The 24,561-nt window shown below is 33.2% G+C and overlaps 1 long non-coding RNA gene across 2 annotated transcripts in view; it reads right to left on the bottom strand.

Annotated features, from left to right (window-relative positions):
* LOC149790161 (uncharacterized) overlaps positions 1-24,561 on the bottom strand; it is a 338,762-nt gene that overhangs the window by 264,854 nt on the left and 49,347 nt on the right. The window contains exon 4 of one of the 2 annotated variants that reach the window (XR_016424028.1): positions 23,053-23,093. The exons of the other annotated variant lie outside the window; for it this stretch is intronic. This is a non-coding gene — a long non-coding RNA (uncharacterized LOC149790161). Of the gene's footprint in view, positions 1-23,052; positions 23,094-24,561 lie in introns of those variants that run through there. 2 annotated transcript variants of the gene reach the window in all.

The following is a 24,561-nucleotide window of genomic DNA, read 5'->3' as shown; positions in this document are numbered from 1 at the left end:
ATTATTAGAACAAGCTTCATAAATACTTAATTACTCTACCGGAGAGACAGAGTTATCTCCCTTCAACAATAATTCAAAATTTTGTTTTATTTATATTTCTTCGGGAAAACAGATCTGTATATTTTATTTGCGACGCGCTGAACCGAAGGCATGTAAATATAAAAATATTTGCCAGCTGAGTTCATTGATTGAAATATCATTTCTTCGCCAATATCTGTATTTGTATTTTTAACTGCATTTTTTGTAAGTTTTTATAACTCCCAGTATTTAGAAATCTGCAATTTGATTTTGTGTGACAGCTCGCAAATTATCTAAAAAGTTATTGAGCTTTTCTCCATCAATATGATCGATCACAAGACCGTCTTCGAGTACTCCGCGATAACATTCGTAAATAAATTTATGAGCAATACTTTTTCTTTCTATCAACACCCAACATTAAATAAGCAGAAGTACTGTTAACATAGCCGACTGTTTTTTCTAGTCGACAGTTCCTGATGATAGCATCACTGGCACCAAATTACGCAAAAACAAAAAAGAACTTGGTTTTGCCTTAGAACTATTTGACTATTTTTCGCTATCTAATGTGAATATGTGTTTCTCCAGGTAAGCGACTGTACTAACATGTACGTCGCCGGAAATTACTAGGGACATGAAAAATATGATATGCACGGGTATTTTTCCATGACTATTACTCACTCTCCAATGGATTTAAGGAAGATCAATTTCTAACCGGCATACTGATCATTTTGGATCTAGTCAAGGAGTGTACGCTCTCCATTGTGTTCTCCAGCCTTAGGGGTAAGTGTTAAATTTATATTTCATTTGATATGCGGAGCTTATTCAGTTTGTGATGTAATATCGTGTAATGATGCATTTATTACAACGCAGACGATTTTGTAATTGTGAACTTTGAATTACAAGTTGATATTAGAGATCAATGTATTAGTATATATCTAGAGATTGTTCAGAACCCATTATTATGACCAGTTTGGTTTTATTATAGCTGACTAGAGATGACTAGAGCTATCGGAAGCTGTCTAGAGTTGTCTGGAGTTTCCAGAATATTTAGGGCTGCGTACTGTCGATATGTATGTACGTATATCTGTACATGTGGTGGAGCCACGGGCATAGACGTAGCTAATTCAAGGGCGCCCTATGCTGTCTGTACGTGTGTATACGTATGACTGTACATGTGGTGGATCCGTGAAGGGTGAGAGCGGCCGATACAAGTGTGGGCCAACCCAAGGACTCGGTGAAACCGTGCTTTTCATCAGATTATGAATCGTACGACTGTACAAGGGTCAAGAAGCATATGTGTGTACCAATTGTAGTTTCAATTGGGTACATTTTTATTTACATAAGATTATTTGACACTTATTAATTGCATTCCTTGAGAGTATGTGAATCTCGATTACAGTGTATAACATTATATCAAACACTTTTGAATACCATGACATTACTTGAATCCTATTCCTAGTACCATACGTGAGATTATGTGAATTTCTTATAATGCATACTATTATTTAAATCGTATCTGCAGTCCATGAGATTTCTTGAATCTGTATTTCATATTGAATTCATATATTTGTTTGTTTTTTCAATGTGTGAATGTTTGTATAGAGTGATTTGGTCAATTGTATGTTGAGAGGGTGAGAGAATCATTATTTTTATACACCATATATTTTTATTTTCTTTATTAATTCATTTCATGTTTCAAACATTGTGTTTGTATTATTCATTTGGTTCAAAACCCACTCGGTTTGTATTCTGCGACAATAACGAGATGCTTCATAATTCTTGATGATAGGATGTTTCATAAATTATTTATCCTCCATTTGTATGTAATAAGATCATTTGTTTAAATGACTATTTGTCTGAGTTACTATCTGAAAATCTTGCCAGATAGTCTTCAACGTTTCTTATAACTTTGTCATTATTGTCGTTGTTATCTTTTTCATGATAATATCTTTTGAGCTCTCTGTATTTTTTAGCACCACATTGCACACATTACTGCTTGTTTCCTATAACTTCAACACCACACTTCAGACACTGTTTAGGTCTTAAACTCCCTCTCCAGACATTTTGTAAATGATACCCGCAAAATTCGTTTACACAAGTTTTGTCAAAAGGAGTTATAGAGCCTATGATAAGAAAGATGCGTTTGTTCTTTGTTTGAATAGTCGTATATATATATATATATATATATATATATATATATATATATATATATATATATATATATATATATATATATATATATATATATATATATATATATATATATACATATATATAAATATGAATTTAAATCCATATTTGTCTTGACTATAATATCAATGAATTGACATAGAATACAATTAAGCCTTCTAAAAATAAATTTATTCTTGGCAGTATATCCCCGACGAATAAAAGTTTGATTAATACTATTTATGACGCAAAGAAAGAATTTAGCAAGGATGGTGCTTCACATTTGTGGTTGACGTTCATAATCATACGCAACACCGATGATGTCGACAAAGTTATCGATGCTACAATGACAACAAACGAGTGGCAACGATTACTAATTAGCTCGACGATCAAAAATATTATTTCAGAGTAAAGTTTATTGTATGAGTAGAAACAAACAATACTTAGATTATCAATGACAAAAGTGACACTGTCTTCATAATAAAAAATTGAGTACAAATTCTAAACCAGGAGTGTTAACTGGTATTAACAAACCGTGTTATGAAAGACGATATCCTGTAACCACGTTTACATATGGAATATATTCGATAAATGATAAACCCAGCGTTATTAATAAAAAATCGACGAAATTTTTAAAAATAAATCGTGTAGCAGAACGAATAACGGAACATTTTACAAACGCGATACGTGGAAAAGGATTAACGGATAAAATAAGTAAAATAATAAAGGAATGTTGAGAAATAGTTAAAGATACTGGAGCATCTGTCAGAGACGTCGCTGAATTAGGAAAGAAATTAAAATTCCCGATAAAAGTAGGAACAAGAACCGTAGAGATTTTATACGAATCAAAGTGGAAAGGAGCTGAGTTTGATATTATTGATGACAATGTGCATGCGTGAACAATATTTCCACGCAATCGAACTGCTCGAATTTTATCAAGGAGAGAAATTTGATTATATTAACGAAATAAGTTAGAATGATCCTGTGTCAGTTTGGTTATTTCAAAGTTCAGATAATGGAACTTATGTACATTTATACGGCCTAATGGCGTTTTTATCGTACAGAATCTCTCCATGATGAAAAAAAGCTTGCGTCAAAATACATCCATGACGATACTGAACAATTATTAAGTAATTGTTTTACTGTTCCGTCAGTTCCTGCTCATTTTGCTAGAGAGAAAAATCGTGGAAACAAACACGATTGGATCTTCTTGAAGAAATACGAATCAGCTGTGTCAAATACGGACAAGGTGGATTATGGAATACAGAATACAAATATAGAAATGTTATTTTAGTTGATATGGTTGCATTCATTCTAGTTTGTCCTAAACTACCAATATAGCAGCAACGAATAAATTAATTATTGATGAGATGCTTTCTATTACTTACTACTGATATTCGTATGTCATTTAGCGTTATGTATACCTCAATGTATTATATACTTATGAACTATTAACGACCATTTCAGCGGTCTTGTTCGAGACCAGCTCAGAGTTGTTTATTTTAGTATTAGATACCTAGTTGAGATCATTTTTACAACATTAAATATCATATAGAAGGAATTTAGAAATATGTATGTCCAGTACAGTGAATTGTTCTTTACACCTAAATTAAAATACAGATCAGAAAACTTGATCAACAATATCATTCGCTCAAAAAGTAAAAAGGAAAAGAGCATAGAAATATGAGATTTTTTGCATGTCCTCAAACGTTTGGTTGGTCTAGGTCTCTAGCAATCACGTGAGAGTCTGGTGGAATGCCAACTGCATGCTAGATGCACACACGGAAATTCATCCAGATTATGCAATCAAGATGAATGAACCCAATACCTATTTTTCGAGACGACTAGACTAAAGTTTGCAATAAATGCTGAAAAGGATGCTTGTCAAGTATTACACACCTACAATAAATGTCTCAATGTAATAATTAAATATTAGATTTTGAAAGTTAAGAGAAATATCAGATATTGTGGTTGAATTGAGATCTAAAGATAAAAGAAATTACAATACCTTATAAAACAGCATGGACGCTGTGAATCGGATGCTAGTCTAACAACGTCGTACTAGCACCTTCAAATCAGCTTAATATGGACTTTACTCTGTCACGCCCTTGTTAAATCAAACATGACTGATAACATGACACAGATTAAATATGTCATTATGACTCAAGTCAGATGTTTACTACTGTAGATATCCATATAACGCAGGAGTGAATTGACATCATTGAAATGTACATCATGTGTGCAGTTTGCCTTGGACACCTATTAAATGTAATAAATTATTTTTCAACCATATTGCATTGTAAATTACGTGGATATTTAAATCCTTCCATTGGCATAAGCATCGAACTCAAGTCAGATGTTTACTACTGTAGATATCCATATAACGCAGGAGTGAATTGACAGCATTGAAATGTACATCATGTATGCAGTTTCCCTTAGACACCTTTTAAATGTAATAAATTATTTATCACCCATATTGCATTGCAAAGTAGGTGGATATCGGTCCATTGTTATATGCATCCGACCGTCTTCCTATGAATACATACATACATACATACATACATACATACATACATACATACATACATACATACATGCATACATACGTACGTACGTACGTACGTACGTACATACATACATACATACATACATACATACATACATACATACATGCATGCATACATACTATCACGCATTTGGGTTGAGCTTAAATTTTCATACTTTTTATCCTCGCATTACAGTCATATATCGACATTAATTTCGTTCTTTATAATTTTTCAACCTTTTATTCATCGAATATAATAATTTATGTCTTATATGTTTTCCTCCCCTTCTATAGTTTGTTATTGGCCTTTTAATGTTTTGGGTGGTGAGTGGTTAGGATGACGTGGGGACATTTCCATAGTACAAACAGTCTCATGGGACACCACTTTAAAAAAATATAATTGAATATAGTAATGATATTTTCAATTAGTAATTGTAACTAGCAATTGTGTTTGGAAATGATGGATAACTAGTACGTTCATATGTGTTGATAAAAACAGAATTTAAATGATAATTGTTATATGTATTTAATTTGCTTTGTTTCTAAGTTTTATTTTATATTATGTCATTACATCCAATTGTAACATGTATGTTGGACTTGATCTTGTCTTAAATTGAATTCATTTCTGTTTGACCCAAATTTACCTTTTTATTTTATTCGTTGTAAACAAGCAATACATAGCTAATTTATTCTCTATATGTATGGGTTTAAAATCCGGATTATTATGAATTGAAGAAGTAAATACGTTTATTTTGGTCTATGTTCCTGAATTTCCTAATTCTTAGTCTGTCCAATGAAATTCATTTAGCTGGTCATTTAGGAACTAATGAGACTTATTTCAATATGTTGAATCACTTCAATTGGCCAAACATTGCAAATGATGTTTGGAAATACTTCAGATCTTGTCACACTTGTCAAATGGTATGGAACTCCAACCTTTAGATACCTATGGCTCCTTTGTAACTTACTCCAGCATTTCACGAACCATTTAGCAGAATAATGGTAGATTGTGTCGGTCCCTTTCATAAGACCAAGTCAGGTAACCAATACTTGTTGTCAGCAATGTGTGCGTCAACAAGATTCACAGAGGCAATTACTTTGAGGAATATTAAAACTTAAACAATAGTAAAAGCTTCGATAACGATTTTATACTCAATTTGTCCCTCCCAAATCTGTCCGATGTCATCAAGGGTAAAATTTAGAAATGACCTTGATAATACATAACAATATATCGTATACTGATACTTGCCAAATGTCTCTTTTTAATCACTTAAAGACAAGAAATTCCCGAATGGTCTAGCATTTCCACCCCAAGAAAGTATTACTTTTATCCGGATAATGTGCTGTTGCTGTAATCAAACCCACCAAACAGTAAAGACAATTCTGTAACCATATAGCAACCTTTTCCATGGGGTTTGTTCAAGGATATATGTTATTTCTCTGTCAGTCTGGCTTGTACAATTTGTTCAAATGAAACTACTACAACAACTACTACTCTTCCTCCTGTCCTTAATCCTTCTAATTATTTTCTGCTCCTCTCCTCTTTCTCCTCCTCACACTAATACTGCGAATGTTGTTGACACTACAGCCAAATATCCCTGAACATCTCATCAGGCATGAAATATCACCACCACCCCAATTAGTAATAAGTAGACTATTAGTGCCTTTGCTAATAAACTACCTAAAACAATATATGCCAATTGTCTTTTTGCTTCTAACACCTTTTGGATATTTTAATATGCGTCACCATTTCCTGAATACTAATTTCCTGTCTTGTTGCGTAATTATAACATAATTCCCAAAATTCAAGCAACACAACTATGACTGCTACGATAATACTTATAGTTTTATTTATACAAGATTGACCAACCCATTAATTGTGTCCACTCTGATTATTGATATATGTCTGTGTGTATGTGAGCGTGTGCGAGTGTTTGTGTGTGTGTGTTTGTGTGTGTGTGTGTGTGTGTGTGTGTGTGTGTGTGTGTGCAAACATTGCTCATGATGGTGATGATGATAACAATGATGACTACGACAGCGATTTAAATAACAGAGTTATCTAAATTATTTTGTTCCTGTCTTACTTTATATATCAATCTTAACATCTACCATCAGCTGAAATTGAAATCTAAAGAGAGGTATAGCTAGATAACCGTGATCTGTCGGTTAAATATTGTATTCACATAAAAACATGTATGGATCTAAATAAGACATTTTACAAATCAGACCAGAATGTAAAAGCATATCACATGAGGCTGTGAGACATTGTCTATTGATTATCAATCACAAACTAATGTGCAACACTATGTATGTATGTATGTATGTATGTATGTATGTATGTATGTATGTATGTATGTATGTATGTATGTATGTGTGTGTGTGTGTGTGTGCGTGTATGTATGCATGTATGTATGTATGTATGTATGTATGTATGACTTATGTTTATATGCAAAATCTTAATTTCCTTAAAAAATGTATTTATTTTCTTTTCGAAGACATGTATAATGGCACTTCACTACGTATTTGTACAAGTAAGTTGCCAATGTGAATGATATTTCTATAGCCAAAACAGATATATAGTATTACGAGCGTATGTTTCTTTTAACGATTTGTATCATTATATGACAGTGCTCTTCACTCTCAGGAAAAAAAGGCCATTAAAAGACTGAACACGATGAGAAACGATAACGAAATTAAGGACATACACATACGTCAGAAAAGTAATAAGTTGCTTGGGTGAACATGACAGATAATAATGTATTCATCTGATACGTCTTGCAAGTATGATTCTGCGATACGTCTTGCAAGTATGATTCTGCGATGTATTATTATAAAACCACATACATGTTTGGTATAGCAAGCAAAAATACATATTCACATTACGTATGTTTACAACTGCTTGAAGTCCTATCAAGTCAGTGATCAAGGCAAATTGTATTGGTACGTGTTGAGAACGGGTTCTGTATCAATTCAGAAATCGTCAGGCTGAGGCTTTTATTATGAAGTACTTGCCATATTGTGTGCTTCAGTAACGTTTATATCATATTACTAATGGACTTGTCTTGAAATAATTTGTTGCACTTATGAAGATAATGTATAGTGGCTTCAACTTTATTTCAGTAGTTAGGTATACATAATCGAAAATATATATTCATTCAAATGGGAATAGCATTTCAAGGGAGTCAATAATTAGACCTTATATTTTTGCAAATAATTTTATATTTATTCACAGTGTTTTAATATATGTCAGTTGTATACTTTAACCAATATAGTTTATTCCTTTATGCCAGAAAGTATTCTTTCCTTTAAGTATAAAAGTATTCTACATTTTTCTTTTTTCTGCTACATCGCATCGAAAGTAATGCCTATTTCATATCATGTTGCAGCATCTATTGCTAAATATTACCTGTCGCACTGTATTGGATCTCATGTATGTTTTCTCTTTTGTAACTGTGTTTCATGTTACAGGCACTACTATTAATACCGCTGAATATGTGTATCGAATTATCCCACTGCTTTTCAAAACAACGGGTGATATTAAGTTGTTCTGTCCCTTCTGGGTGTGCGTGCATAACTATTTGACATTGAGACGTCATTGAGGGTATGACTGGCAGTGCTCGAAGATGTACACAACTGATGTGGCATTTGATTACAGTGCAAAGGGCTAATTCTTCTTAGTTACACATTTCAACATTTTTATTCTTTAAATGTTATATTTTACAAAGGTCATTTGTATATTTGTATATTTCGTATGTTACATAATTTAGCAATAATTCTAATTAAATACGCAACACTTTATACTTGACAGTATACGTGCAATTTGCCTATGTTTTTGAAATGTAGTTACATAGAAACGAAAATGATTCTGACATTTGTTTTCACTGCGGCTGTTCTTTGCATTATATATGTCAGCTATCTGCAGATATGCCCAATTTAAAGATCAGTGTTTGTTGCTTCAATTATGCGTTGGATAGCACAGGGCCTGTAATAAAATTCTTTGCTAAAATTAGAATTTTCCTAATTAAAAAGAATTATAATTAGTAGTAGCGGTAGTAGTAGTGGAGTAGTATTTTTTATATTATTTTGAAATATACTGAGATTTATTGACCAGATTGGTTGGTTTATTTTCTCGAAACCCTTCAGTTGTGGTCAGTGTCGTATAACCCACAATCAAGGACAGACTTTGTGATAAGGATACCCCAGTTTCCATTTCCATAATTTCTAAATATGTTCTGTATGCGGACGTGTGTCAGTTCTTTTAATGGGGTTTATTAGTCATTCGTGTGCGGACCCTGCTATACATCAAGCAGAGATCGTATTATAGCAAACGTTAGAGAGTATAACAAATTGGTCTGTATGATTTGCATTTTACCCGTCGAGTTTATTATCATTTGGCGATGTATGATGTTACTTTGTCAAGGCAACCTATCCGCCACTCTCCTGAGAATGTGGTATTAGTATGTGACAAACTATGTACAGGGAAAGAAACATAATAAGTTATGTAAACGATAAATAATCTACTCGACATTTTAGGTCTCCGCTCGGATTACCCTGTCTTTTGATTCTGGTCTACGTTTCATCAAATTCATGTCGTGTACTTATCTCAGTAGTATATATTTCACAAGGGAATAAGGTTTTAACGTCACGGTTTATACAGTTAAACATTCTGCTAGAATATATCATATACTGGCTAGTATGTGTGCACTGAATGCATTATATTTAACATGCGGGCAGTTGACAATTAAACTCATAATGTAGTGTTCGTTAGTTATTTGATTTGTGTCAACAGTTAGGATATTAATGTGTGCAATGTGCGAAATATCCCTAGCTTATCTAAATTTGCCTTCAGTTTAATGATACAAGTACAAATATCAATGTTCAAAGCAGAGTGAATATTACAAGATTCAAAGCAATCGAGTGCTTGAACATTTTAATGTAGGCGACTGATATTAAGCCATATCGAGTAATCCGTAGAGCACCGTGCTAGACTGCTAAAGGTCCGTATTTCCTGTTATCATACAATATGTCTATATTGCCCGATGTAAAACCTCGAAGCCCACTAAGAAGGACACATATTTAATGACAAGTCTTTTCTGATAAGTTGGTCATAATTTTCAGACAAAAGTAGACAATATTATTCTGGAAAAATATAGTCTTCCAACATTAATTCTTTCCAGAGTGCCTTTAAGAAAGTAAACTTATATATCTGATAATTTTGCGTTAAAACCCTTCCATTTTCGTTAAAAAATAACCACTGTAAAACAATATAAATTAAAACTTCTAATCACTGTATGTAGCCATGCAATTTCCATTTTATTTAGGATAAGGGAGGTATTACAATCTATTTCTAGAGCAAATGAAATCAAATAAATTTTGTTAAACTTCTGCTCAGTAGTTAACGACACTGGCACATGTTAACTATTTAAAAACTACAAGGTTTCAAAAAGTTTGTCAGTTTTTCATTTCATGAGAAACATTATTATGTCATAGTTTAGTCTAGAAAATGTATGCATTGGAATGCATCACGTTTTCCCGCAGGCGGCTCACGAAGTAATATGTCTAGATTATCCGAACGAAAAGAAGTGCATCGTAATATCTCATGGTAACTCATCTGAATCCTAATAAATATAGTGAATATAATTCTACCTACTCAAATGTCCAATTTATAATAGATTATTGTTGAGCAATACCTTTTCTTGATTATGAAGGCGTCGAAGAAAACGAATGAGAAGAAAAAAATGCAAACTCACGCAATTACATTTCCCTTTTCAGCTACCCTAAACACTGTACGGAATAGGTAGTCTTATACCGAAGTAAGCTTAAAGGTTTAGATTTTGACCAATCTATATGAGTCGATTGCAAAGATCGGAATAAGCATATAACCATAGTCTCCACCGTAAACAATGGCACCAAAGATGCATGCTAAATTGCTTTGTAAATTGGTTCACCATATTGCACTGTTGCACTGTTCTGTGTCGGACTGGAACATGTGTGGCCATAGATTTTAATTTATGCAAACCACACGTTACAAATTCCTTAATTACTGTAATAAACTGCTAACAGGTGAAGGACGGTTATTATTACAAGTGTATGAAGACTAAAATGTAAGATCTTACATGGAAGAACATGTGTTTAAATTTGATTTTGTTCTTGATTTTAACTAGAAGACGTAACTGGTAAATGTTCCATCATTTGGTTTGAATCGATTGCGTCTTTGTATAATATATGATAATTATTTAGCATTAGGGTTGTGATTGCAGGAAGTGCAATATTGTTTTCTGATTGAATACATGCTAAGTTATTATGTATATGCCCTTAATCTAACATATCAAGATGACTTACGGAACGGTTATACCCACTTTAATAAACAAAAATCAGGAAACTTAATTACCTTTACGGAGTACATGTATTTACTGTTAGTTTATGCATGTACTTGTTCACTCACCAAGTGATTAAACATAAGTAAAATTGTAAGTATGCATCTGAGATGAAAAATGTAAACAACCTAAAGTTATCTTAACTTATTAGCCACGTTATCATTCAGGTTCATGCATCAAAATTTAAATTACACGGAGACCAGTTTTTCTTGGTAAGAGTGGGCAGGGAAATACGTATGACCTGTTGCCCGTCCTTTCTTCGGTACAAGTTTGTTATAGCTATGCAATGAAAGTCATTTTGGCACGGCGTTATCACCGGAATTTTTACGGTATCCAGCTTGTTCTGAATAACACTGATGCCTCTGGGACATCCTATGTGTCCTCAGCAGCAGTCATCTATAACTCTTATTGGTGGTATTCATCATGAGTGTGTGATCACATCATCATAATATGTTTTACTAAAAGACCTATTATGATGTTGAATTAGTTATTCATGAAAAAAGTTTCGATGTGACATACGTTATGGCCGCCAGATGGAGACCATTCTGTTACGTTTAGGACCCAGGCTGTACTATCTCACAGGATATTTTCGTATTTTGACACCTTTCTCATTTTTAATGTAGAATGTATGATCCTAATTATCACAAGCCTCGCATTTATAAATGCGCACAGAAGCTAAATTTGTAATGTGGTTTAGCTTCACTTTGGGTTAGGCTTGAACATGAGTTGGCTGGTGTGGTGACTGCCTGTCACAGCTAGACTAGAACTTGAGATCAAATGCGTAACTTGGGCTGCGAATGAGGAACCGACTTGTCTGACGTATTTACGTATGTCTGCTACAGAGGTAAATATCTAACAATCAGTATGGTTGAAGGTGGATGAAAAGCATCCTAATTTGTTATAGTACTAGTGAACTTTATTCACGCATAAGGCACATACTGATTATTTTAGGTGCCTTGTCACAGGAAAATATTCACAAAAGATATTTTCAAAAGAGAATGTAGAAAAGAGAGATTGGTGGCAGTGGTGGTTCAGTGTAAAAGCCACCAGTTGTACGAGGAATTAACATGAATGCCGCAGTCAAAGTCTCACATGCAGGCTTTCTACAAAAATTATTAGCTTGTTTTTATTTGTATCTTCAGTGTAAAATAATTCTCATTTTTCTGCAATAGGTCATTGTCGGATGAAAATTCACCAGATAAACACTCCAGTGAGACCTTAGCATTTTGCTACAAAACCTGGAGTATTATATCTCCTTCCAGCAATAACAGTTGACTCTAGCTGGATTGGACTTGTAATACACTGAATTGTCCATTTAAATGTAAGACATCTGAATCTTACATTTACGAAATTTATACAGGAATAAAGTGTATTATGGGACAAATTCAAATCCATCACAATCAATATTTTAGTGCTACAAATAAAAAGTGTAATAACATGAAAATACGTTTACATCGTGCAGAACGTCCTGGGTAAGTACAATTGTAATTGAATCAACGTCATGATCATTGTTGTTATTCTTTGTTTAAAAAGGTTAAACAATTATATATATATATATATATATATATATATATATATATATATATATATATATATATATATATATATATATATATATATATATATATATATATATATATATATATATACTCTAATTTATAATATATTGTTGTAATCTTCTGTCAATATCGTCGTTAATTTCAAAAGTGTCAACAGCAGATAGATCGCACCACATTTAAACAATTCCGATAAATCGTGCAATAGAACTAATACCGCAAATATTGCCTTATAAGTTAAATCCAACTAGAAATAGCGCGGACACAGACCTGCTGTCGTATATAGCTAAGGCAGATTTGGGTCTATGCAGTTTGTGAAGCGTAACAATAAAGAAACCCAGAGATACTTAGTTGCTAGAACATTATGCAAATCAGGATGAGTGTTGTTTGCAGTCGGACTTGACTTAAATGTGAGTTTGTATGTTATTATGGATATGTGGCATACAGAAATAGCAAAGTAACGTGGAAGTAACTGCTACTTTCTTAAGAAATCAGTCGGCATATTTCTTTTTAAGATTATAATCAGCACCCTCTTAGCTTTTGACATTTATTACGTTTTTAAGGCAGTAGAAGATGTAACTATTAAACGTTCCATCATTTGGTTTTAATCGATAGCGTCTTTGTATAATATATGACATACATTATGGCCGCCAAATGGAGAACATTCTGTTACGTTTAGGACCCAGGCTGTACTATCTCAATGGATAGTATTGTATTTCGACACCTTCCTCATTTTTAAGGTAGAAGATATGATCGTAATTATCATAAGCATTGCATTTATAAATGAACACAGAAGCTAAATCTGTAATGTCTAGTGTTGTTTAATATGACATGTTATGGCATTACATGAAAAGCTTTATAATTGTTTTCTGTTTAGTCTTCAAACAGCCATTGACATTATCTGGTCGTAATTACTAAGGCCGGACATTAGTGAACATTTTACTTCATTAATAAAGTTATGCATAGGGAAACCTCAAATGATCGCAAAGTACATGGATTTATACTGACAACTAAACCAAAACACTGGAGTAAAAGAGATAGATACATTTAGCTACATGTACATGTTCTATACTTTCCAATTAACTAATACTTACCAAAAACATTCCTAATGAAACAATACCCAACCATTTATTGGATGACGACCTTGTAATGATGTCAGAAATGAAGCTGTCTTTAAATGAATTTTCCTAATATTGTAAAGAGTAGTTCTTGACAAAAAATCATAGGTACTATTATGTTTACCATAAAGGAAACCCCTAAATTTACATTAACGAAGATAAGAACCAATGTTGCAAATAAATACAGTTATAAAGGTTGCATTGTAAATTAAAATGGAAACATTTTGAATGCAAAATAGGAATAGTTAACGAGGCATCGCAAAATCCTACTCAAGACATATTAAACTTTTGTAGGCATTCAACAGAAGAAAAAACTCCTTCATAACATATCAGGCCGATGAAACTATATCACTGTGTAATCTGGTAAAAATAAAAATTGGAAAAAATAAAATTGGAAACAAGTAAACGTACCACTGGCAATTCATTTAAACTGATAGAGAATAAGCTATGTGAGAAAACCGAGGCTAAATTTCTACAAAATAATGGGTTAAGCTTTTAATCGAAGTTTCCCCCAAACAACAACAAAACAATGATAATGATATTAATAATAAAGAAATTTTGAAACCATTTATAGAATGCCCCATCAAACCTAATTTTTTTTAAGCAATGTCATTTTGTGTAATATCGCTTTGATTATAAATAGTAAAGCATCCTGACTGTCAATGCTTAACTAATTAATGATAACGTTTGCATGGATCTCAGTGAAATTTCCTCAGATAGACTCGAAAACGGATAATAAAATACATCAGAATTAAGTTAGATGAATATCTTAAAACCTTTATTATGCAACTAGAAGTTCTGAAAACGGCATACAAATTAAGCAAAATCCCTTTAAACATTCTTCCTGCAGTTTGACTCACATTATAATTAGTTCCAACAGACTCGAAATAGAAACGGTTACTTTAAGGAAAATTGAACAACGTTCAGGACGAACTTTAGTTAAATGCTACATCATCATCTAACAGAGTGCATATGTAAAACTTAAAAATGTATGTAATGGGATTGACATGTTCAATAATTTTAATTTAAAAATTTGTATTTGACAGTCGGAATATTTATCACGGTTACCATATATAGGTTTAATTTAAAATTGTTTGATTTAAATATGCAAATAAGTAACATATCACGGCTCTGGGAAAAAAAAGGTTTAAAACCACTGGACTGGTGCTAACCAAGGAGCGCAACTGGCTTATGTATGCATATAGCCTTACCTGATGCACGTTATGGGTCTCAGTTGGTAGAGGGTCAGAATTTCAATCGAATGATCGCAGGTTAAATTTCCGCCCAGGTCAGGCACGGTCGACAGCCTTGGTGGGTGGAAAGGGTTCTCAGTATTATAATACCAATAGTGTTTTAAGGGTAAATTTTAAACCAACAAAAACAAAATTAATGTACGTTATGTTACAAGGAATCATGTGGGGACAACGTGGCTATTCTTGTCACCAGAGGGGCCCACTATAAATCTTATAACGATGGTGAATTTACTTGCCTATGTGTAATATATCTTAGGGCAGGGTATTAGAGAATGCAGGTGATTTTGTGGGAATGGGTAACCAGTTGCAGAACCTTCTATCTTAAACTGTCCAACCAGTGGGATCTATGCATACTAGTCAGCTTTAGTAAGAAAAGAACACAAGTAAGCCAGGTTTTCTTACTATATGTTGTCTGTTTGTTTCGCGAAAGTTATATACCAGATTGCAACACTCTTTGGTTTTGTGTTGTCACTGTTGTTAAGAAGATACAGTTAGAAAGATGGTACCTACTAGCCAGACGCTGTATCAGACACATCGAAAACAACCAAATGAAATATTTCAAATGCAAGCTTTAATGCACAATTATAATATCGTTATCTTTGTCATTGATTTGCCTCACTTGATCATATTCGTCATATAGCATACATATTAAAAATGCCATCCTGCAGAATTATATCACTTATCCAAAAACTAGAATGCTGCTCTTTGTCCTGTATAACAGTTATTTGAAATTACTCACAGGCCACACACTTCGTCATATCAGGGAGAAGGGTGAATGCAAAGGCAACAAACTGCCATATTTTCGTCTTGTAGTTCTTTCCTTCTTTGAAAGGTAAATACAAGAACTGATAATAGTTGAGAAAAACGATCAGAATATTTTAAAAAACAGTTACTGATTTAAAAACTATGTGACCTTAATTTTATATGAATGCTACATAGTAATATCATTTCTTAATGAACAATCTTTCAAAGTTTATTTCGCACCTTTATTTTGCTTATTAAATATTGTTATTTCCATATTTGCTGTCAGTCTTAGAATAGATTTTCTATATTGATGTCAAGTAACATATACATTTTATTTTGCACTTATGATATTGTTATAGTTTACTAATTTTCACAACGTTTTGAGACACGTACATCGTTAGGTACAACAGAGATGTAATTCTAATCACAATTTGCTCAAACTTTTTGAATCTTCATGTTAATGATGTTCATCCTTCAAGCCATTCCGTAAAACACAGAAGAAACTGCAAAAGTGAAGGATTAAAACCATTTCTGAATACTGAATCTTGTAAACTACCTACCTCAAGTAGGTGCTACTCACAAATTTCAACATCGGATAATGTGGGTAAGTGTAATTAACAAATCTAAGTTATTGTTGCAGTTTGATGATGTTCATATATGTCCACTATGGATTTCACTTTAGGTACTTGGACTATATGATTTATTGGAGGCTGCTCATACAGTGATTTCATGATCGAAGGCAACTGTGTGCCATATTGTCATGCAGCTGATTGCCGTAGTTTGATTGGCTGTATGCAAATAACGGTTACTGAGTGTTATTTGATATGTATTCAAGCATTGTTAGAGGAGTCTAGAATGGTGTATTAACACTTTTAAGCAGACGTTTCCTTATTTTCTCCTATTTGATTTAGAAGTTAGCAATAAGGATTGACCAAATTATTTGTTGTGCTATCTTACGTATGATGTGCTTCAAGGATCATAGAGTTTGCACAGCATTTTATCGGTTCGTCGGTTCATATTTCAATCAATGTAAAAAGACTAAATGTCAGTCGTTATTCAAATTTCCTTCCGGTCATATTTTTACGATATCGTGACGTCATGAGCGTAATAACACCATCATGAGGACGTTTGTTATACACCATCATAGTATTGCATTTTCTATTTCTCGTTTCATCAAGTCACTTTCTTTCAGCAGTCTATACCGTGAAAAATTACATATTTCTTGGTACTTATATTCGTGGACTGGGAAATAATTAATATTATGTATGCATAAATGTTTCTGTTCAATTGATCTTTAAAGTAGTTGGTTATAGCAATCATGAAATTCACGACAATTGGTACCCAACGAGATATAAAAAAAATTAAATAACAGTAATCTATGTTTTCTTTGAATATTTTTCCAAATATGGAGAAACTTATATTATTTTACTGTGATTATTTCCTGAAAATGAGAAACTCTTAATTTTACCCAATTTTGCCTCACTTCCTAAATAGGCTACGTAAACTCTTTGATTCTTTCTCGGGGATCTATCTTTCATTTTTGTCTCCAACATATACTACTTTTTCAACCTATTAAGTATTAAGGATGGTACTTTACATTCCTGATGGTAACGCTTGTTTTCTCAAATTATACGATTTCGTAACTTCCACGTCATGTATATTTCACACTATTCCTAGGAAACTGTTCTTTTGCGATTCGTTTATTTATTTCCTTGTGTATTAAATTAATGACTGAAATTATATCTCTTTTGATTTCGTGTACTTTTTCTGAATGATATGAGGATTAACATGTACAGAAAGAAAGCAACTTCTGAATAAGAAGCAGAAATTGAAAGTAGACACATTTTTATGTATGAAATAGAATGCATGAATGCATATGAGATAATATACATTTGTAAGTAAAGAAAAGTAAATTAATAAAATGAAATTGTTTGAACCGTCTTACCCTTCTGGACTACATTTATTTCTCGCAGCAACATGAAGTGGTTGTCAAAATATTTGTTATCATAGGATTCAAGGCAGCATCTACTTCTTTATGCTAACTAAATTTCAGACGCTTTGCATCATTTTTGTACATGCACATGTCTAAACACTTAGAAACCTAGACACTGTGTACATGATGCATGATATTTTCTATTGCACAACAACTCTTTTTTATATTATTTGATTTTGACGAAATTTTGGTCTGGCATTTTTTCTCGGTGGTACTAGATCTTATAAACATTTCATTAACAGCGAGTATGTGCATTATACACTAGAAATGTTGACCTTGGTAAAACAACGCAATCCTTTCCACACAAAAAATTGTCTTTTTACTTAGTAATTATCGGAAATTTTATCAAACTGATTATACAGTTACTGGTGCACAAAGCTTTTATTAAACTTGGTTATTAAAAGGTTGGCTAAATTCTAGGATAAGCATAAAAATCTTTCACAGTACATTATTTCTTTTGTTCATATCACCCTTCTATCTTGCGGCGAAATTTTCAAATAGAATAAAGGGCCTTGTCAAAATATAATGTTTTATCCTCCTCAAAATTGTAAATCGCCCAATGTGCTCTTAGTATTTTGCTTGTACATATATTGATGTGCCCCAACTCTCGTCATACACACACACGTACACACATATCAGGAACTTATGGCGGCTGAGCTTTTCCATCCGACTGTCTCCAACGTTTGTCAGTAGGCAAGAAAACTCATACATGAAACTACTACTCCTACATAAGTCCATGGAACGTGCTATAGCTAGGAAGATTTTATTTGCCATGATATCAACAAGCGCATACAATTCAGCAGTATGCATTTAGCATACTCTAGACCACTGATTAATCGATTTTATTAACACTTTTAATTAAATCAACAAATTTGCCCTATCTGGATTTGAACACATGAGTACATTAAATGAACTATTACTATCTCAACAGTAATTCTCTAAATACAACTGTAAACTTAACAGTGAAATAAGACGAGTTTGTTCTCATTATTATATTGCTTTTCATTATGAATAAGTACATTCAAAATAATTACAAAGTGAATACTAATGCCTTTATGTAAAGACCAAACTGTAAATCTTGGACATTAGTCAGGCTTAGCACACATAACTTCATCTTTGTCAGTACCAGGATGTGAACCTTAATTTAATATGAGGATTTTACGTTCCGAGAAATTGAAATAAAGCATGTAACAAACTATTAACATCGCTGCATGTACTCCGTTATCTACATGTATAATGTACGAACCAGGTACATATGTCTTGAAACCGAACAATAATGTGTGCGAATTAAATAAGTATTCACTAATATTATTTAGTCTGACCAAATTAGTATAAAACATACTAGTTTCCTAATGCAGTCGAAATACAAAAACATTTATTAAACAAATGATATTCGGTGTTGTATTGTAGTTTTCTAATGCAGTCAGCATTCAAAAATGTATTAAACAAATGATATTTGGTGTTATTGTACCATTACTTGTTTAAGAGAACTAATATACTAGTTCTGGAATACAAAATAAATATTTTGAAATATTCTCATTGGCTAATAATTGGATTTCATTTTGACGAGTGCAGCGGACAACAAGGACCGTTCACAAAAGTTGCTTGTTGGCATTGATGGATGTAATAGAGCTCTTTAATTTAAATTATCCAAGTGCTAAGTATATATAATATTCAATATTTATTGCCATGTTGAAAAGCCTTAGATTCATGTTACAAATACATGTGAATTCGTATGACGCTGTTTTGTTAATGTTTCAAAAAACATCTTAACCCGTCTCTTCATTCAGCTGTAGCGATGGGGCATACTCTTGTTCTTGTGTAATGTTGGTCGATGTTTTGATTTGAAAGTTACAAGATCCAAATTATCTACCATAGTTACGGTTAGTCGTTACACTTTTTACATAAAACCATGTATGAAGAGAAACAGTTCAAATATATATATTTTAAACATTCCCTGAGAATGTATAGTAAAGCACATACATTTGTTCTTGTGTTGTGTTTGTCGATGTATTGATTTGAAAGTTACAAGATCCTAATTATCTACCATGGTTACGGTTCGTCGTTGCACTTTGTACATAAAACATGTATTAACTGAAACAGTTCGAATATATATTTTAAACAACCCCTGTGAATGTACACGAAAGCACATGCCCAAATAATCACACCATTGTGGTAATGAATTTAAACAACACTGTATATAGGTCAGCAGTGATAACACGACGTTCGTAAGTAGTACATACTAGTGTAAACAGGCCATATTACAAGCCGCGATTCTCGACAACAGGGAAATTCATTAGGGTGGCAGGGTCCAGTTTCGTAAATTGGCCCACGGCAAATTTCTTAACTTAAGGCTATAGTGTGACTTTTTCAGCTATTATTGTTTAGTATTTACAGATATGGATATATTTGTGAACTAGGTGTTTTGGGCTTGTGTTGTTCTTGAAATTGATGTTAGGCATGTACACCTTCCATAGTTGCTCTGCAGTATGTTGATAGTGAAATACCAGTAGTTGGCTAGGAAGAAGAGCTAGCCTCCCATAGGAGTAGACACGTGGGTTCAAGGCAACTAGAGTATCTCAAAAACGGCTTGGATGACAACTATTCTGAATTGCATCAAACTATTTAGTAGACAATGTTTTTCAAAATTGTCATCCCGGGAAAGGGCTTGCGTTTGCACTGTGATCACCACATGCTGTCAAAAATGGCAATTGGATGTGAAAAATGCATGTATAAAATAGGGGTTGGGGTGCATAAACCTCTTCTGCTGTGAACTGCCATTGGCTTCTCTGGTCAAGTGAATATTATTCTTATGATTTGTTTTAATATAGGTATCTAAAAATATGGACGTTTTTCACCTGACTTGTGTATTTGATTTTTTATGATTTTTTTATACTAGGTCGCTGATTGCGGCATTAAATTTGTACATAAAAACTGGACCCTGCCCCCTAGATGCAATGTTCATACAAAAGTGACTGCATTGCACAGCTCAAGGTACAAAACGCACCTGTTTACATACAATGATAGACTCCTCAGTGTTTGTTAATTTGCATCGCTTTATCCTTGTTGGTGCAATAGTGAGGTTTCACAGAATATCACAAATATATTCACACCACATTGGTCATCCATTCATATCATATTGAGTGGTTGTCAATGATGTTAAGGGCGAGCAATCTCAATTTTTAAACTAGATTTTTAAGGATTCAATTCCAAAGAGCATATGAACATGTTGATGAAGTTTTTGAAACAGACAGAATTTATATTGTTTGTTCATTTTAGTTCTGTAAATGGTGTGGTTATACTACTATCCTTGGTGTTAGTGTCAGAATCGGTTTACACACAAATAAAAGCGAATATCTATCTTTTAGCCTCATAACTTCTTTTTTTCCAATGTGTCAAGATGTGGTTGGAGTTTGTGTCATAGAACCTTCTTTCTGGGGATGAGGGCTAGGTTTGTGTATACATGTACATTTCGGATTAAGATTCGGGATTTAGATCACGAACACATAGCTTGGTATGCACAATTTATACCTACAGGGATTGTGTACCATCTATACATACTGTTATACTAAGAACCATGATACGTGGTGAGTGCAGGCATTTCCGTGAGTACTTCTGCCCAATCACAAAAATATATCAATATAGACAATATTTAGTGGTTTATTGACTTAGTTAGGATCAGTGTTTTAAGTCAATTTACAAGCATTGTTCACGATAATCAAAAAAGACGATCGTATGCATTTCTATGAGTACCATACCTTGCAAGAAAAAGGTCACTGTGACCTTTATGCCAATTTTTCATCGCATTAGTTACGTTTTGTTGCATTTAGCTCGTTGCAAACGGTATGCATGCTGTTCTACTTTGAAGTATGAAACTTGTCAAGGGAGTGTCTCTTGATTATTGCTATACTCTATTTACAAAAATAGGTGACTGTGACACTCAGATAGGTGGCCTGTCATTGCAGTTGTCTTTCAAGATGGTCCTGCTATTGAAAGTGTGTATTCAGCTCATCACCAGTTTTTATTTCCATGCACAGGTACTACTGAATATAAACAAGGAACTATCTCTCTCTCTCTCTCCGCGACAGATTTGTACAGTGAGCACCTACAAGAGAATTATTCTGAAAAGCAAAGTGCGTAGCATACCATATTTATGGTTTAAAATATTTTCTCTCATGGACAGTTCGTAGGATGTGAGCGTGTTTTCTCAATCGTACTACAATAGTATACTAATCTGGCCAAGAGGAACATTACAGTTTATTTAAGATACATTAGTTGCTGGCGCCTATAATGTGCTATTCGTGCTTTTATTATTATTTGTATTCCAGACACAATTTAATTGATTTCAGCGCAGTTCGGTGTGACCACGTGTTCTACAGGAATAATCTTACTGCCACATTACATGACAATGCAGCCACATAGGTATCAACATAGCGCGCGCCAACGTGTTATCTAGAGATGATTATCTTTACATAACCGTTGGCTCGCGAAGATTTATGTCAACATGTTTTGACTGAACGACCAAACCTTACAGGACATTTCCCCATTGCAAGACCTGGAGAATATCATTTGACAGACCCCAAGTGACAGACCCCATATGTTCATACAACGCTCGTTTATTCTAATATTGGACACGAAGACCCCCAAAAGAGACCATCATAAGTTATGAAACTGGGAATGTTTCAGAATGTCTGTATTATAATTATGCATGTAAACAAACTAAAATAAATAGTGGAATTGAAGACATGTATTCAAACCAGAATTGGCCCATAAGCAGTTAGCACAAAAATGGAATGAGTATAACATCCAGTTGTACAAAGATTATGCGAGAATACAATATATCATGGTGTCATTTGTCTTTATATTAATCAGGTCAGAAAAGACTATTTTTTTATTTCTGTAGTACCCACTTTCATAATTAAACTGTAATTAAATTTCTTTGAGGTTTCATCTAGAGAATATATGTTGCAGATTATCTTGTAATAAGCATATTTAAACACGTTATATATGAATGTAACTACATGTTATGATCATAATGTTGTTTAATGAGTATTGTGTTTTCATTTCCTGACAGATTTATTAAGTCATTGAAGAAGAAATATTCTGACAACAATTTATATAATGAGTCTAGAGCTCTAGCCATATCTCAATTGTTTGTCAGTGTTACATCACAAAGCAATCACATGTATTTGTGCTCAGCCGACTTTTGACAGAGTAGGACGACAGTCATGATGGTGACAAATCTTATAAATTGATACATGTCTTATAGCAACTACTTACATTCTCTCTGTATTCTTTAGTTCAGAGCCTTTGTGAGTTCCTACAAGGTGAACATATATTTAATACTTAATACACAAACGTAGAAATGCGACCATTGGTCGGCAGAGAAGCAACATTTGGGCGACCGTTGTCCCTCAAAGGATATATCTAGTATCACGTAAAAGTAAAACAAAGTTTTCTAATATTTATATCAATAGGAAATTATATTATCTACTTTATAATTATGAACGATATATATATATATATATATATATATATATATATATATATATATATATATATATATATATATATATATATATATATATATTTATATTGATAGATTGTATATTTAAATGACTAAAGTAGATATAATAATACTTTTTAGTCATCATTTTTACACATCGAACCGTTATCAGAAATAATGTAAACTACAATAACCGCACCTATTGGCTAGATATTTGCCCACTTAATTCCCGGTCATACCTTACAGTCTGGTTTCCTGCTTTGTATGCTTTTACGTCGAAAGTAATATGATGTGACATAGAACAGTCTAAATATTCCCAAAGTTTCAACCTCCTTCTACGAGGGATGAAGGTAACGATTATGTAAATATTGCACATTTCATACTCCTCTTCTAAATATATATATTTGGAATCTATTCCTTAATTAATTTTGCGTCGAAATTGATATATCATTCTAAATGGCAGCACAGATTTTGACAAATATCAAATATTATGATCGAAATATCAACTCTCTTCCAGGATACGGTGAATTCGATGATATTTTGGTCATATGTTGTACATGTAAACCTAGACCTTACTCTTTTGCCTCTTCATTTCTCCAAAATGTTGAACCCTGAATAAAAATGGCATTCCAAAACATGCATTCACCAGAGTGCTTCTTCGAGTCAATACCGTCTACACTTAAATCACTACTAATATGATCAACAGCTCAAAGGTATGGGTCAATTTTTAACTCTCCTTAGACCACCAAATTGTTATCCACTCGCTTCCACCTCACCAGTACCACATGTTTGTGGCACCTGTGCCATTCATGTCATAAAAAGGCGGTGAACAATTTGCTGGTCTAACACTCACATAGTTAGACTGATGCTCGCAAAATATACTGACTACGTATTATTCAAACTAATTATGAACATCGGGTATACGAGTGTGTAGTTTATATCAGATAAGGAATACAGCTATTACAGAATCTCTACTAATCCATCAAAATGTATGATTCCTGAATATCGTGTGCAATCTTCTTAACTATCATCCCCAGGAAACATATGTTGCTATATACATACCACCAATTGTTGAAGAGAATACTGACACACTATTTAAAGATGCAATAATGCAGCAGTGACTGTAATTGTATGCATTTTAAAGGTCATCAAAATAATTAATGTACCAACGCATGAGCCGAAATCGTGCACAGACACTTGGGTAAAGTATCCGTATTTAGATAAGAGCGAGAGACGAGAGACAAAGTTGTTTTTGCCAACAATTATATGTTCATATATCATA

Source organism: Sinohyriopsis cumingii, chromosome 10 (assembly GCF_028554795.1).
Source record: "Sinohyriopsis cumingii isolate HCF-2022 chromosome 10, ASM2855479v2, whole genome shotgun sequence".
NCBI lineage: Eukaryota > Metazoa > Mollusca > Bivalvia > Unionida > Unionidae > Sinohyriopsis > Sinohyriopsis cumingii.
This window is presented reverse-complemented; position numbering and strand designations above follow the sequence as displayed.